The sequence below is a fragment of the Culicoides brevitarsis genome, chromosome 1, assembly GCF_036172545.1.
Source record: "Culicoides brevitarsis isolate CSIRO-B50_1 chromosome 1, AGI_CSIRO_Cbre_v1, whole genome shotgun sequence".
Taxonomy (NCBI): Eukaryota; Metazoa; Arthropoda; class Insecta; order Diptera; family Ceratopogonidae; genus Culicoides; species Culicoides brevitarsis.
The window spans coordinates 28,884,639-28,901,735 of NC_087085.1; the positions used below are offsets into that span (position 1 = coordinate 28,884,639).

Genomic DNA, 17,097 nt, shown 5'->3' on the forward strand with positions numbered 1-17,097 from the left:
AATTATAATAACAAGTCGTAATGAGCAGAGCTTTTCTATAAATATTCTACTTTGTAAATTAAATTAAATTTCTTCGTATCATATTCTTTAAAAAATATCGTAACACCTATGAGCCTTTGATTATTTTTTATTTTCTTTAAAAAAAAAACGTTAAAAACTAATTTTCTATTTTTTTTTTAATTATCTCACTAACACACGTGATGAAATTCGTTTGTTTTTTCATTCAATTTCCTCGAAAACGATGACGACAAAAGTTCTCACATTTCCGTTGCTGCTATTAAAGACACACTTTAACGGACTAAACTATATTAAAAATCCTTGTCTGGCATGTGTCCAATGCATGAAAACAAAAACGATTTAAATTCCATGCCTGGAACATGCAAAATTTTTCCGTTTTTTTTTTTTTTTTTTTGAGTAATTCGAGGCAAAACAAAGAAAATAATGCAATGACCTATAAAAACAATCTTTACTTTTTTATCATTTTTTTTTTGTTGTTGAAAGTTACGCATAAAAACTTATATATTTAAATGTGGGGCAATATCATTTTATATTTTCCTTTTTTTTTCGCCATCACCACAAGTACTAATGTTTATTTTTATCCGTTTTGCATAAGTGTTTTGCGTTTCATCCTAACAATCACGCAATTTTTTCATCCATTTCACGCGTCAAGCAGTTCTGCTCAGTTCAAGTCTGAATTTCATTACAATTTTTTTTCGCTTCTCCATCATTCCGCAAACCAAAAAAAAAACTCGTAAGCTTGTGATGTCTGACGAGACGAGGTATCTCGTGGAACGAGAGTAATATGTAACAATCAAAACGAGGGTATTAGTGTCTCTCAATCCTATTTTTGGTTGAGGTCGACAAAAATAGGTTTTAGGTTTCGCATAGCGGTTTTGTGTTACGTTTTATTTTTTTTTTGCTAGAAAACAACTTTGACTCCTTGTTTGAAAAGGGACCGACACTCGATGTTGTCTCGCTGTTTTTTTTTTCTCTCTTGCATTTTACTCGTGTTAACCATAATAAGAAGACACACAGCACAAAAAAAACAACAAAATTAATTTGTGTGACAACTCTGAACTTTCGTGATGAACTCTACTGCTGGCAAAAAGCAGCATCAAGTAAAGAAGGAGTTGCGAAAACAAAATTAAAAAAAAAATAATTAGGTGGAACATGGAGTAATGTAGCGCGTTAATCATAATTTAGAGAAGTTTGACAGAGAGTCGTGTAAATAAGTAAAATGAATAATTTAATTTAATTTATTAAAAAATACGAAAAAAATTCTTTAATGTTTTCTCTTTGTGTATTTGTTTTGAAAAAAAAATTAACGATGTTTGATTTATTTTCGTAAATCAAGAAAAAAGTTAAATAACGTTTTCAAGTATTTATTACAATTTAATTAAAAAGTTAAATAAAATACAAAAAATTAATTCAATTAATATTTAAAGGACCCGTAGATCTCGTTCTACCAAAAAATATAATTTTGAATGAAATTAAGTTATTTAGTTATTTATTTTCGACAATTCAAGTTGCATCATTCTTATCCATTATTTGTTGTGAAAAAGTCATTGGTGTATTATCGTCGGTTATTTCTTAATTCTAACAGTACAGATTTCTTAAAATTACAGACAGACATTTCATTTGTGTACAAGCTACTAAAACGGTTAAAGGACAAAATGAATTTCGGATCTAGCCAACTAATTTTCGCAATAATTCAGCTCAAGGAACCGCTTGAATCTCATGTTTTTTTCTTATTAATTAATCAATCGAAAAAGTTTTTTTTTAAATTAATTGAATAAAAAAAATAATAAATAAATGAATCAAAAATTATAATTAAATTTCATGATAAATTACGTATTTAAATTAATATTTCTAAAAATTAAAATACAGTGAAAATTCTATCATAGGGCAACTCTGAGTTAGGGCATATTCTCTAATAGGGCAACTCGATTTTCTATGGAATTTAAATTAAAATCTTAAATTTTGAGTTTTTTTTAAACTATTTTCAATGGAAAAAAATTTCAAATCGTCTGAAATATAAAAAATTCAAAGATATTCATCAATTTATATTTTTTCAATAAATTTCCATATTTTTGAATAATTTTTGATCAAAATAGCTTAGTGATCAAAAATATTTTTTAATCCATATTTTTTTTACAAATTTTCTTTGAAAAATGTATGGATTTCTGAATATTTATATGACCTGTTAGAGAATAAATATTCTCTTATTGGTACACTTATTTGAATTTTGGGTGATTTGAATTATTAATAATAAATTTCTTAGTTTAACTTTGTATTAATTTCCTTAAAAAATCAAGTTTCAATTTAAAATATGTAGCAGAGTCTTGAGTTATTTTTTTTTTATGTTTCCAAAAGATAACAACTTCAAAAAAAAATTTTTTTTTTCATATTCAAAATATTTTTTTTTATTTAATTTTAATAATTTTAAATTTTTTTGTATAATCATTAAGGCCGCTCCAATTTAAATTTTATAGTTTTTGAAAAATGGGAGGGAGGGGCAAAATAAAAAAAAATTGAAATACTTTTTTTCATACAAATGACAAACTTCAAACAACTTTTGACCGTTAATCAATATTTTTGCTGATTTCAGTTTTTTGCATTAATTTTAGTTTATTTAAAACTGATTTTAAAACATTTAAGTTAAAATTGAAAAAAAATAAATTTTACAAAAAAAGCTTTCAAATTACAAGCTTTTTTAAATTACCTACAGCAATTTTCATGAAAAAATATTTTTAGAGGAAAAAATTCATGCCAAAATACAGTTTTTAATACGTTTTTTTTTAAATTAAAAAAAAAATAAATTTTTTTCAAAAAAAAATAATAATAATGAAATAAGACCAAAAAACGGTAATATTTGATGTAATTTTTAGCTTTTTTATTTTTGCCAAACGCGTTTTTGGAATTTTAAATGGATTACCGGACAAAATTATCAAGTTTCATTTGGAGCGGCCTAACTTGAAAAAATTTTATACAACTTAATACAAAATAAAAAATATTAATTAATTAAAATAAAATATTCAAAACTAGCTATCCTGAGTTTTTGGTATTGAAATAATTGCCCGTTATGATTCATGTTTTTAAAGATTTTAATAGAAATTTAAAAAAAAAGTTTCTTTATTTTTTTTCTAAAAACAACTTTAAATTTAATTATCTTAATAAATTTTTATAATTACTTAATTAATCTTCACAATTGTTGGTTTTCCCATCCGCATATTCTTCTCACACAATAAACTTAAAAATGCATTATGATTAAACATAATATTAAAAAAAATAATCTAATATACTTTACCAAGAATTATGAAAAAAAAAACTTTGCATGCATGATAAACATAATAATAAAAATCTAATAACGTACTTGAAAAAGGATTTTTTATCACATCATTTTTTTCCTGGTTCAAGAGCTCTCATGAGTTTTATTTTTTTATAAAAAAGAAATATATGTTGATAAATAGAAAAAAGAGTTAATATAGGAAAAGAACAAGTTCATCATGTGCTTTTTCCAATAATAACGTTATAATGATACATTGATAGCAATGTAACATTTACAGTATAACACCCAATCTGCAGTCTTTTTCTTTCTCTTCTCAAGGGAAAATTTCGAACTATAATGACTTCCTTTTATGAAAAATAAACTTCCAATAAAATATTTCTTTTTCTGCATTCCCTTTTCATTTTTTTTTTCTCTTTTACATTTCACTGAAATGAGAAAAAAAAATTATGCATAAATGTGAATTCACCACAGAGCAATGAGCAGCTGCATTTACTGCAGAAACTCCTATCTTTTTGAATTTTTTTTATTATTATTTATAAATAATGATGAATTTTTTTTGTGGAACAAAGTTGGAATGTTGAGAGCTGGCAGCAACGAAAAAACATCAGTAATAAGAATAATAATAAAAAAATAAAATAAATAAAATGTTTTCTTAAGAAAAAAAACCTATAAAATAACTGAGCTGCATGCATGAATGCGTTTTAAATTTTCCTATGTGGGTTTGTGGCTCCGATATGTGCTTCAATCACGTTGCTCCGTTTTTTTTGCTCGTACGTGGAAAGTTTTTCCTACAAGTGACATGAAACAGAGCGGCAGGCAATTATTTTGAAAAGTATTTACATGAACTACAACTTGTAGATTGCAGTTATTTGCTGATATTTTTATTTATAAATTTATTTTTTTTTTTAAATAAATGAAAAATAAAGTTGGAAAAAGAGCAGAGTATAGATTTTTGTGGTGCTGCGGTGTAATGTTGATTTTTCTATAAGGATCTTAAGTTATTATTGATGTTCATATGTGATACTTTATTTACATTGCCTTGGGCAGAAATACGATGATGATGAGAAGAAAGTTTATTATATAAAATGGATTAATGTCAGAATTTTTCGATGGAAAGTTGATGAAATGAAAATGCCTCAAGCTTAAAATTGTTGCATAAATTTTTTAATGAAAAGAAATTGCAGGAAAAATGTGAAAAATTTTGTTTTTGAAAATTTATATGTGTTTAGGACTGATTGGCTTATTTTTAGGATACAAAATTTGATTCAATTCAAGAAACACAAAAAATTGTCTTAATTATTTAAATAAAAAAAACTTAATTTAAAAAAAAAATAAAATTAATTATTTAATTTTAAAAATTAAGAGGGATGATTATTTTTCTTCACAAAATTTATAATTTTCGACAAATGTCGACAAAATATAAAAAATAGTTTTATAAAGCTTCAGCTCAAAGAAGCACTTTGCTTCTTTTTAATTAATTATTTAAATAAAAAAAAATAAAAAAAGAAATTCAAAAAAATAAATAATAGGCCGCTCCAAATGAAAATAAAAAATAAAGTCGAAAATTTTTGAAAATAAAATTGAGGGGAGGGAGGAATAAATTTTAAAATACTATTTTCATACAAAATGACAAAATTTTTAACTATTTTTGAGTGTTAAATGTTTTTTATTTATTTTTTTTAATTATCTGTTTTGAGATTTGCTAATTTTAAAAATTAAAAAAAAAATCATAAAAAATAACTGTCAAAAAATTTAAAAAAAAAATTCAGTAATTTTGTAAAAAAAAAAATTAAATAAGAAAATTTTTGTTAAATTACGATTTTTTAAACAAAAATTTTTAAAAATTTTAAACTTTTTGAAAAAATTTCTAACAACATCTTAAAAAATTATGAAAATACACCTAAAAACGGCTATTTTTGATGAAATTTCGAACTTTTTTTGCACCATTGGATTTTCGACTTTTAAAATGGGGCATCGGACTTTATTTTTGTTTTCCATTTGGAGCGGCCTAATTTTTAAATTAATTAAAAAATTATTAAAATATACTTTAAAACTGAAAACAACAGAGTTTTGATAATTTTAATAATTTTTTTCAAAAAAAAGTTTGGAAAATTTTAAAAGATTTTAAATGCTCGATAGAAATTTTAAGCGTTTTCAAAAAAAATGTTAACAATTTGTTTTAAAAAAATTCAATACTTGATTCAAAAATGTGACCATTAAGTTTTAAATTATTTAACTTTTGACTTTTTTAAATTTATTAAAAATTTTTGTTTGCTTTAATTTGAGATTTTAAGCTCCAAAAAGTTTTTTTTATCGATTTAAAGAAAAATCCTTAATAAAACTTGATACAAAATTTAATTAAAAACTCTTTATTAGAACACGACCAAAAAGTCTTTTATTGAAAAGTCATTGAAAAACAAATTTCCGTGTAACTTTGTGGCATGTTGCTAGACATCAACTTTTTCCATCATTCCATAAAACATCATTACTCAAGAGATGAATAACTAGTTAATAATCACATGTGATGCAACATCACGTAGCACCGTCATCATCATGGCGCATCTTCAAACAAAACAACCCCATGCAACATGCAACTGGGTCAAGACTTATTATTTACCATTACGCTGTTATTATTGATGATACTTTAAAAACGAAATGTGTAACTTTCCTCCGCACAGGAAATTTGCATCGTTGCAACATTTCTCTCTCTTCGTCGTCATGCCCAGCTCATCATCATCACAAAACAGCAATAATAATGTACGAAAAGCAAATATATGCAAACGAATCATAACTAAAATGAATGGATTGTAATAAAGTCATGATGATATGACGATGACGAAAGTCAGACCGAAACTCCTGCTGATGCACATAAAAGTCATTAGTTTGAATTTTGAAACATTTATTACATTTGTCTAGTTTAACATATTTCCTTTTCGGTTCGGTTTGCACAAAAAAAGCCATCAGTCGCGCCAATGATGCACTTTTATGAAAGAAGAAGAAAAAATATAATAAAAATAAATTTGAATCGGCAAGCCATGATACTTTTCAAAGTTGTTCAAGTAAATAATAATAATGGAAAAAATTATCTCTGTGGCGGTCGGTGTCGTTGTCATTCGTTGCTGCGCTTGATGATGATATTATTATGCGAACATTAGTAACAGTCGTATTTGAATCATTTTTATATTTTATTACTATATGAAAAAAAGTGAAAGACGATGAAAAAATATTTTTTCGAACGAGAATGATGAGAAATGTTGTAACGAATGAAAAAATACCACCGGAAAGACAAAAGTAAAATCTAGTCAGATTTCAGGCATTTCTTTGTTGAAAAATTTGTATTTGGTGGTTTAGCGAAGTTTCCAGGATTTTTTTTCGCTCCTAATTGTAGAAAAGGTTTCCAGCTCTATATTTTGGTTAAAGAACCACGTGACTTTCTTTAACCACGTGACTTCATTGAACCACGTGACTTCCTTTAACCACGTGACTTCCTTTAACCACGTGACTTCCTTTAACCACGTGACTTCTTTTAACCACGTGACTTCCTTTAACCACGTGACTTTCTTTAACCACGTGACTTTCTTTAACCACGTGACTTCCTTTAACCACGTGACTTCCTTTAACCACGTGACTTCCTTTAACCACGTGACTTCCTTTAACCACGTGACTTCATGTGACTTTCTTTAACCACGTGACTTCATTGAACCACGTGACTTCCTTTAACCACGTGACTTTCTTTAACCACGTGACTTCCTTTAACCACGTGACTTCCTTTAACCACGTGACTTCCTTTAACCACGTGACTTCCTTTAACCACGTGACTTTTTTTAACCACGTGACTTTTTTTAACCACGTGACTTCCTTTAACCACGTGACTTCCTTTAACCACGTGACTTTCTTTAACCACGTGACTTTCTTTAACCACGTGACTTCTTTTAACCACGTGACTTTCTTAAACCACGTGACTTTTTTCAACTACGAGAATTCCTTTAACCAAGTGACTTTCTTTAACCACGTGACTTCCTTTAACCACGTGACTTTCTTTAACCACGTGACTTCTTTAACCACGTGACTTTCTTTAACCACGTGACTTTTTTAAACCACGTGACTTCCTTTAACCACGTGACTTCTTTAACCACGTGACTTCCTAAAACCTTTACTATGGTTCCTTTCCTTATTTTCTTCAAATTAAAGAAAAAAGCGCTCTCATTATTTAAAACTTACCTTCCCCATAATCAGTTTCTCTAATTTTTCCTCGAATTTTCCTTCACCATTTTTTTCTCTTTGTTTTTTCTCAGAATTTATGATGAAATGAAAATGTAATTTGCACATTGCAGTCGTTTTCTGATTTTAATTTGCAATTTTCTGCACACCTTTTATCCATTATTCATCATAATATTTATTCCCGTAGGCAGGTCTACTGAGCGACATTCGCGTTCATATCATCTTGTTAGACTTTTTAGTTTTACCTCGTCCTGTAATCATGCAATTGTTCTGGTTCAGGAAAGTGTAAAAAAAATAATTCAACAATCGTCACAACTTCATCACTCGAACGTCACGAAAACTGACAAACGGACATTGAGCGGCACTGAGCATTTATTTTCCTGCAATAAAAAAAAATATAAAATGCACATTTTTTAAAACAATAAAAAAAATAGAGAGATAGTTAATAAAAATGCTCTTTTTTGTGTTCATAAAAAAAACGTGTTTGACGAAGCGTAACCCAATTTGTAAATTACGGTCATACAAAAAAAAAAATGGAGACGACTGGTACTTTTGTGTTTAGAAAAATTACAATTTTTTCTGCCAAGCCACCATAGTAAAACCGTAAAAGCCACGAATTTCTATTTCCTTTGGTGTTTGTTAATTTAAAAATAAAAAAAGTTTTGTTGTGCAATTTCATTCAAAAAAAAAGAGAAAATAAAATAATTGCAGGAGCACAATTGAAAACGAGACGAAGGATACAACAAAAGAACAGAAAAACCGGCTGAAAGAAAAGAAATCATTACAAATTGTATTTAAAATCTAAAATAGCATTTAATTAATGAAAAAAGCAGCAGGCACGTATTGCATTGTGTGCATTCTCGTTGGATACTTAGTCCAAGTGCAAAACAAAACAAAAAAATCTTATTTCTATTTATTTATTTTCTGCACTTTCTACAATTGCAGGAAATCAGATAAAATTGCACCTTTTTTAAGTGCACAAATATTTGAACAGTGATTAAAAAACTTTGAAACAGGAGCCGGTGTAAAAGTTGAGAGAAGGAAAATGCTTTCCGGTTCTGGAGAAACGGAAAAATAGTAGCAGTAGGTGTTTGTTTTGTTGATTATTAATTAAAAATAAGTTGTTGTTGTTGTTGAAAAGTAAATGGGAAGGCTATTGCGACAAATGTCCTGTGGTTGGACAAGACAAATTCTAAGATAAAAATTCATTTATTCAAAAAAAAAATTTTTTAGACAAAAGTCAATAAAAATTATTTCATTTATCTTTAAAAAGTAAAATAAAATAATTTATTTAGGCCGCTCTAATTTTTTTTTTATGTTTTTGTCCCCTGCAACATTTCAAAAGTCTAAAATAGGGCAAAATAAAAAAAAGGTTAAAAATGTCATCAAAATTGACCATTTTTGGTCTTTTTTTCATATTAATTTTAATATAGTTCAATTAAAGTACTAAAAAGAATTACAAAAAAAAATCTATTTTGAAAGAAATTTTTAATTTCTAAAATAAATTTCTTATAATCTTTTAAATAAAAAAAAAACAAAAAAAGCGAACTAAAAAGAAATAAACAAGAGCTTTTTGGTAACAAAATAAAAAATTGCAAAGTAAACAAAGTTACAAAATTTTTGAGAACAAAAACTTGCATATAAAGGATATATTTCAGTTTACGTCAATATTAACATTTAAGTATTCTGCACTTGATTCTGCAGGGTCGAAAAAACTTTTAAGTCAAAAGTCGAAACAATTTGACTTTTGACTTAAGCTTAAGTAAAGTCAATTTCAAATTAACTTAAGTCAATTCAGTTGACTTAATTCAAAAAATTTTTCAATTTTTTTTTTCAAAAATATTCTTCTACTTAAGCTTAAGTAAAAAGCCTATTAAGTCAAAATATTTTTTTACTTTTACTCAAGTCAAAGATTAAGCTTTAAAAAGTCAAAAGTAAAAGTCGAAGGTTTTTTCAACCCTGGTATTCTGAAATAAATAAATTCACGTGCAAGTTTTTGTTCTCAAAAATTTTGTAACTTTATTTACTTGGAACTTTTTTCGATTTTGTTACCACAAAGTCTTGTTTATTCCTTTTTAGTTTGTTTTTTTTTTGTTAATTTTTTATCTTATAAAAGATCATAAGAAATATAGTTTAAAATTTTCAAAATCGGTTTTTTGTTAGTTAAAATTTCATATTTTCATCTTAACGTCAATTTTGAAAATATGAATTTCTTTATTTAATTATTAATTTTTAGAGTTTTTTTTTCTTATTACTTAAGGGGAACTTTATTAAAATTTATCTTAAACTGATGATTATATAGATAAGAACAATACTGAAAAATTTCATCAAAAATTGCCAAAAAAAAATTTTAAAATCGAAGTTTAAGTTTTGATACTGACTAAAATAAAATTTAAAAAAATTTTTTTTTTCTACTTAAAATTGTTCATAAATTTTTATTTTTTAAATTCATGGAAATCTAACGCATTTTATTTTTTTTTATAAACATTTTCTTAATTTCTTGGAAAAAAATTCAAATTTGAACAAAAAAAATAATTCGTCACTTTACATAACTGACGGCAAATTTTATTACACGTCCATATTCAACTCCTGTTACTGACACATTACCAAAACTCACATTTCATAAAATTGAACATTTTCATACTCTTTATGTCAAAAATCGAAACTGAATTTAATGAAAAATCTCCACATATACCAAAAACAATAGTTTGATCGATAGCAAAAAATAATTTTTTTATGTAAGAATTTTAAAACAAGTCAAGTTAAAACAAAACATAAAATTTTGAAATACATCAAAACTTCAAACAAAACCTTTTAAAAAATAAATCTCTGAATGAGATACACAAAACTTTACTTAACCATCAACAACTCCTTCTATCTTGAAACTATTTACTTTTAAAAGCAAAGTAACAACTGCAAATAACAACAGAAAATGGTTAAACATCAAAAATAATCAAGATCTTTACCAATGTTTTGTTTGAAAACTTATTTTTTGAGGCTTTGATAAAAATAAGATATTTTTTTACGATATCTACGGCTTTGTGATATCATTAGCTTAATGCAACTTCCAGTGTTTTATTCAATCACAAGTTTCTTTTCTTGCATTTTTTTTCTTTTTTTTCAATCATCTTTGTGTGAAGCTACATTTAAGGAGGATTTTCCTCATCAACTCCTCGTCCTTTGATGCACTTTGTGAAAAATCCCCTTAAAATGTAGCAGTAAAACTTTTTTTTGTCTCTCAGTCTAATGTAATGAAAAATCTTTACGTTCTAAAGTTTGACATGCAACGCTCGGAAATTATTTTTTTTTTCTCTTTATAAAACTTTTCTTTGTTCAAAAGAAATTTTCAAAATCGAACCGCGTTAAAATTAAAATTTCACTTACTTGGCGTCTTCTTTATGCCTGAAAGACACAAAATTTAATGTTTATCGTGTGTGATGTTTTGGGATGAAATGAAGGAAATAATGATGTGTGTCTGTTACGTCGTTGATGCATGTTCCTTTTTTTGTCAGTCGACAAACAAAACAATTTTCAAAATGAATAATAAATGAAGCGTAAAAGTATATCTCTCTTCATTCCTTTTTTTATTTTTTATTTATTTTTTTTTTTTTGAACATTTTATTGCCCTTGTCGCGGTAAATGTTTATTTTGTGCCTGCCTGCCTCACTTCACGTGCATAAAATTTAAGAGCGAGTAATTTATGAAAAATAATATTTTTCCTCCTTCCTTCTGGGAATGATGTGCATTAGGTACGTGCCCGACTAAAAATTAGTAACAAACAGCGGAAACATTTTTTTTCCGCTGTACGCCATTCGGAACAGCTTTCATAAAATTAATTTGCATGAAAAACATTTAGTTTTAATTACAACATTTTTTTTTCATATTTTTCAATAATTACACCAGAACCATCAACAAGGTAGAAAATTTGTACGAAAAAAGAATTTTTCGGTGCTTTCAAATAATTTTCTTTTTTTTTTTTGTAAAATATGAAAACAGAATTATTCCAGCAGAAAATGTTTGTTGTTGTCAGAAACATTAGTTTTTTGCAATTTTTTTTTTCACTAACACGGGTGGAAATGTTTGAATTTTGTTCAGTGACCTGGCAAATTAAATCGTCATTACTCGCCCATTGCTTCCGCTCCAAAAATAAATGGCGAAAAGCAGCCAAAGTCCAGCAGCGAACCAATCGACAAAAAAAATCCACGTGGACTGAGAGAGTTTCTAATAATAATGTATAAATTTCAATAACTGTCAATATATCAACCTCTTCTGACAAAAAAAAAAAAGAAAAAAATAGGGACTTGAGTAAATTTTATTGCTCCCACATTCGAAGCAACAATAAATTATTTTTATCTGACACAAATAAGGTTGATTTAATGAAGCAACTCTCGATAAAAAAAAATTCTTGTTCCCTCTTTTCTCCGATAATAATACAAATATTTCTTCCATGAAATCCGTTTAACTTAACCCAAATCTCCAATTTTCTCTTATATTTTTTTTTCGTTGATGTTTATCGAGATTTGAAAGAATTTTCAATAAATTTTGCGTTGAATGACACAATACCAAGGTCTCAATGAAAAACGAGGAAAAATTCACTTCCACATGCCTTAATTCAAAAAATTATGTTTTTTTTTTCACTTGTTTGTTTGCTCATTTTGCCCAATTTGTCATCTTTTGTTCTGCCTCTTTTGACTTATGTCTTTTTCATATTTTTGCGATGTTGACGTGAGTTTATGTTGAAGGTAGATTTGTCGTTTTTTTTTCTTGTTTTTTAATGGCACGCGTAACAATATCATTAAGTTTAACTGTGGCAAGGGAAAAAAATGTTTGTGTCTTCTCGATTATGTTTATGAAGTTCAGTGACGGTCATGTGTGGCACGTGGAAAAAAAGTTGCAGAAATAAAAAAAAAGTTATTTTTTTTTGTTTCTTTGGAGTTCTTATCAAATAATAAAAAAAAAAGTTTGAGAAGTAATATTAATTTTTGGACAACAGATAGCTTTTTTAGCCAGTAAAATTAATTTATTTCGTGAATTTCTGTAATTTTAAAAATTAATTTAATGTAAAATCGAAAATATTCTTAGGATAATGAATTTTAAGTGATTTTTAATTTTTTTATTTTAAAAATCTTATTTTTTTTATATTAAAACTTAATTAAAAAATTAATTAAAAAAATTTCCTAAAATATTAGGCAATTTTTTTTAAACGATTTATTTTTTTTTATTTCAATTTTTTTTTTTAATATTTTAATTAATATTTTAATATTTTAATTAATTTATATTAATTTATTATTATTATTAATATATTAATTAATTTATTTAAAATAATTTTTTTAATTTATTAATTTTATTTCAAATAATAATTTCACATTTTATTTAAAAAATAATTTTTTAACAGAAAATTTTTTTTAATTTTTATTAAATTAAATTTTAATTTAATTTATTTGTTGGTATTTAATGATTTACTTTCAATAAATATTTTTTTTATATAAAAATTATTATAAAAATATTTTTTATATAAAAAAAATATTTAATTATTTAAATTAATTTAACCTTAAATTTTTTTAAAGATAAAAATTTTTTTAGAAGATTTAAACCTTTAAATTTATTTTTAAATAATTTTTTTATTAATTTACCTAATTTTATTTCCTGTGATTTTTTTAAAATAATTTTTAAAAGCCTTTTATGAAATGCTTCTAGTTCTTTGATGATATTAATTCATTAAACCAGCTGAAATTCCACTTTGCCCAAAAATTTATGTTTGTTATTGAAATGTTGACAATCAATTCACCAAACCAAAAAATCATAATTAAGCTGATTACACTGCAACCGCTCAAACCATATTTTGGTCTTTTCGTTTCCCGACAAACCGTCATCATCATGCATCAACAATACAAACATTTTGTCTCAAAGCAAACACAAAATGCTTAATATGCAAAATTAATTTCACACACAAATTTGCGCCCATGATGCGACGAAGCTGTGAGACCAGTGCGTGACATATGTGGACATAAATTCCACTCATGTCAATATTTTGGTTTGGTTTTCCATCTAATTGTGTTGGCTTTTTACATTATTCGTTCGTCCCGCACATTTTATCATCATCATCATCATCGTCGTCGTCGTAGTTTGTCATCCACGTATGAAAGTTTTTTTTTGTGAAAAGCCAAACACAACGGAGAAAAAATGTACGCCGCAAAGCATAACAAAAGGGCAATAATTGAATTAAACTGAGCGGAACATGGCACAGATTAAGAGACTCTCTCTCTCATTCTCTTTCTTCTCTTCGGCAGATTGCTTATCATCATTTAGCATTGTATTGTCTGTCAGTCTTCTGCTACATTTCCCGGTTGCTTCTATCTTATGTCGAGTGTTTGATAAAAGAAAAAAAAATAGAAAAAGTTGTCGTCAAAAGAAACAACCAATTATACCGCATTTCGATACTCCTCATTTTAAAAATTTGAACTTAGTTTGAAAATTTTCCTTTTATAATTACAATTTTATACTCCTCACTTCACATTTTCGTACTCCTCGTCATCTATTGAGTTTTTCCATTAAAATTAACTTATTTCACAATTTTATACTCCTCACTTCACATTTTCGTACTCCTCGTCATCTATTGAGTTTTTCCATTAAAATTAACTTATTTCACAATTTTATACTCCTCACTTCACATTTTCGTACTCCTCGTCATCTATTGAGTTTTTCCATTAAAATTAACTTATTTCACAATTTTATACTCCTCACTTCACATTTTCGTACTCCTCGTCATCTATTGAGTTTTTCCATTAAAATTAACTTATTTCACAATTTTATACTCCTCACTTCACATTTTCGTACTCCTCGTCATCTATTGAGTTTTTCCATTAAAATTAACTTATTTCACAATTTTATACTCCTCACTTCACATTTTCGTACTCCTCGTCATCTATTCAGTTTTTCCATTAAAATTAACTTATTTCACAATTTTATACTCCTCACTTCACATTTTCGTACTCCTCGTCATCTATTGAGTTTTTTCATTAAAATTAACTTATTTCACAATTTTATACACCTCACAAGGAACTGCCTTATGACCTCTAGTGTTCTAAAATCAGTATGAATTCCATCAAAATTTTTTTGTGAATAACAAAGACGACCAATCGAGTTCATTACCGCATTTTTTCTACGAAATGCGGTAAAAAAAATTCGGACCTGATAAATTTGTTTCTTTTCATTTCTTTTCGCACGAGAAAATGAGGCATGAAATTGGTGAATAATTTCTAAATAAACTTTAAATTCCATCTCATTTTTCCTGCGAGCTGCCACGCGAAAGGGTCCATTTGGCATGTCAAGGACATCATGATGATCCACTACCGCACGTATAGCAGCGACGTTAATTATCGCTAATTATATAATTTCATAAATCAATTTTTTTTTGCTCGCCGATGGTATCACGAAATACTTTTAACAGCATCCCATTTATTAATTATATATGATAAATTACAAAATTTTACAGAGCGGCAGCAACGCAAAACAAACGAAACATAAATTCCTAATTTAATTTGTGCGAGTACACATCAGAGAGAAAAGTCGCAATAATTAATAATAATAACAACAATAATATAAAATGGAAATGATCGACCATTTTTTAGCAGCGCAATACAATACAAATAAACTTTGTATCGCCTCATTTTTCCGCAAATAATGATGATTGCGGAAAATTGTTGTAGAGCTAAATTTTTTTTTATTTTAATTTAAATAAATATTTGCAGTATCATCAATTTGTTGTTCGATGAGATACAATGGCCATTGTAGTGGACGACCATCTGATACAATGCCGATTTTTGTGGTTGGCTCAATCTGATCGGACTATTATACTCTATTTCGCTCTTCGTTTCGGGCTGATTATCATTTAATAACTCTTGAAAATTAATTATGTTTTAGTGAAATTTAGCAATCGATTTATCGAAAATCTCGATGATATGATGAACGGCGCAATAAATAAATGGTTTCAATATCTTTTTTATTTGGGTTTCGGATTTTTTTTTGTGTGGAAAGGAGAAAAGTAAATATTTTAACGGAGAGAAAAACGAGGAAGCAAAATAAATCTCTACCACAAATAAAACATAAATAAGCATAAATTTCACGCTGAGACAGAAAACATAACATAATAAAATAAACATAATATAAATAAAGAAATGGGTTTCTTTTTTGCTATGCTCTGTCTCTATTGTGCTATGCAATGCGAGTCTACGATATGAATAAGTAGCTCGGAATTTAAATTCAGTTTGACATGAATGCGAACATACATGAGTGTGTGTGTGTGTGTATCTTTTTTCTCCCAAAAAACAAACAAAGAAGAAATATATTCGCATACAATAACAATAAACAGTAAACTGTTTCAATGTTATGATGGGTTGAATTTATATCGCATACATATATGCGAAGAAAGGGAAAATGTGAGAACGGAAATCTGAATTTTTCGGGTTTATATTTGTGTCCTTATATTTTTCATGAATTTCTTTCCATATTTGGTACATTACTCTCTTATAAGGGCGTTCATGTAGTAAGTTTGAAAGTTTCAACGCAACTGTCTGTCTGTGATAATGCTTCATATTCAATTTGAAACTCAATATTTCATCAAATTAACACGAGCCTTGAGGGAAGTTTAAAGAAACTCACAGGATAATGATTCCAAGAAAAGTCTCTTTTTGTTACAACTGAAGGTGACATGTTTGAAGAGTCTGAAGTAATCGTATATACTTAGATTTGTGTCGTTATACTTCGTGTCTCAAGTGTAAGTGGAGGAGTAATTGTTCAGCAAGATGTTACCACGTGTTGGTTTAAAAAGATATCTAAGTCAGTCGGATTCATATTATATTTTTTGCAGCTCTGATTCCATTTCATATTAGGTGCATTTCATTCTAAAAATATCAAAATCATGGCTTTAATCAAAATAAAAAATAATAGAAATAATAAACTGAATAGTTCATCGGGATTTCAATCAAAAAAGAAGAAACTTTTTCTTTAGCAAAATTATTTTCTCTTTACTTTTTATAATTTTATGATACCTAGTTTTAAAACATTTTAATCGAAAAATCCGTGTAACGAATAAAAGGCCAAAGCTTCAAGTTTATTATTTCTCAAATTGAGAAATTGGAAGTCGTAGCCCAAAATCGATCCGAATGGAACAACATTCTTCAACAGATCAAGGCCAAGTACGGGCTGTAAGGTCGTAGGAGATTGATAAGATTGATTTAGTTCATTGAGTGTTGAAAGTCCTCCTGAAAAATTACGATTTGGGCATTTTTCGACTATAAGGGGAGATGGGGCCAAATCATAACTCAAACTTCAAATGCGTTGCGCATACAGAAAAATAAAAAGTTCTCGGGATTTTTTTCATGGGTGTGCTAGAGAATTTAGTTTACTTTAATTTGGCGCTTAGAAAACTCAATTATGACCATTTTTAAGAAAGTTATGATCGTTTTAGTAAAAAAAGTCATTTTTATGAATGTGCCCCAACCGTGGTATATCTATCTAAAATGACATTTTAAATTTATTCATACTTTATATTGAAGTTTTAACTAAATTTATGACTTCATGAAAAT

At 27.2% G+C, this 17,097-nt stretch overlaps 1 protein-coding gene across 1 annotated transcript in view; it reads right to left on the bottom strand.

Annotated features, from left to right (window-relative positions):
• Positions 1–5,245: 5,245 nt before the first annotated feature.
• Positions 5,246–17,097, bottom strand: part of LOC134827586 (zinc finger protein ZFMSA12A-like) — a 230,213-nt gene continuing 218,361 nt past the window's right edge. The window contains exon 3 of the transcript XR_010161800.1: positions 5,246–5,297. The gene's annotated coding sequence lies outside the window, so the exon portion shown is untranslated. The remainder of the gene's footprint in view (positions 5,298–17,097) is intronic.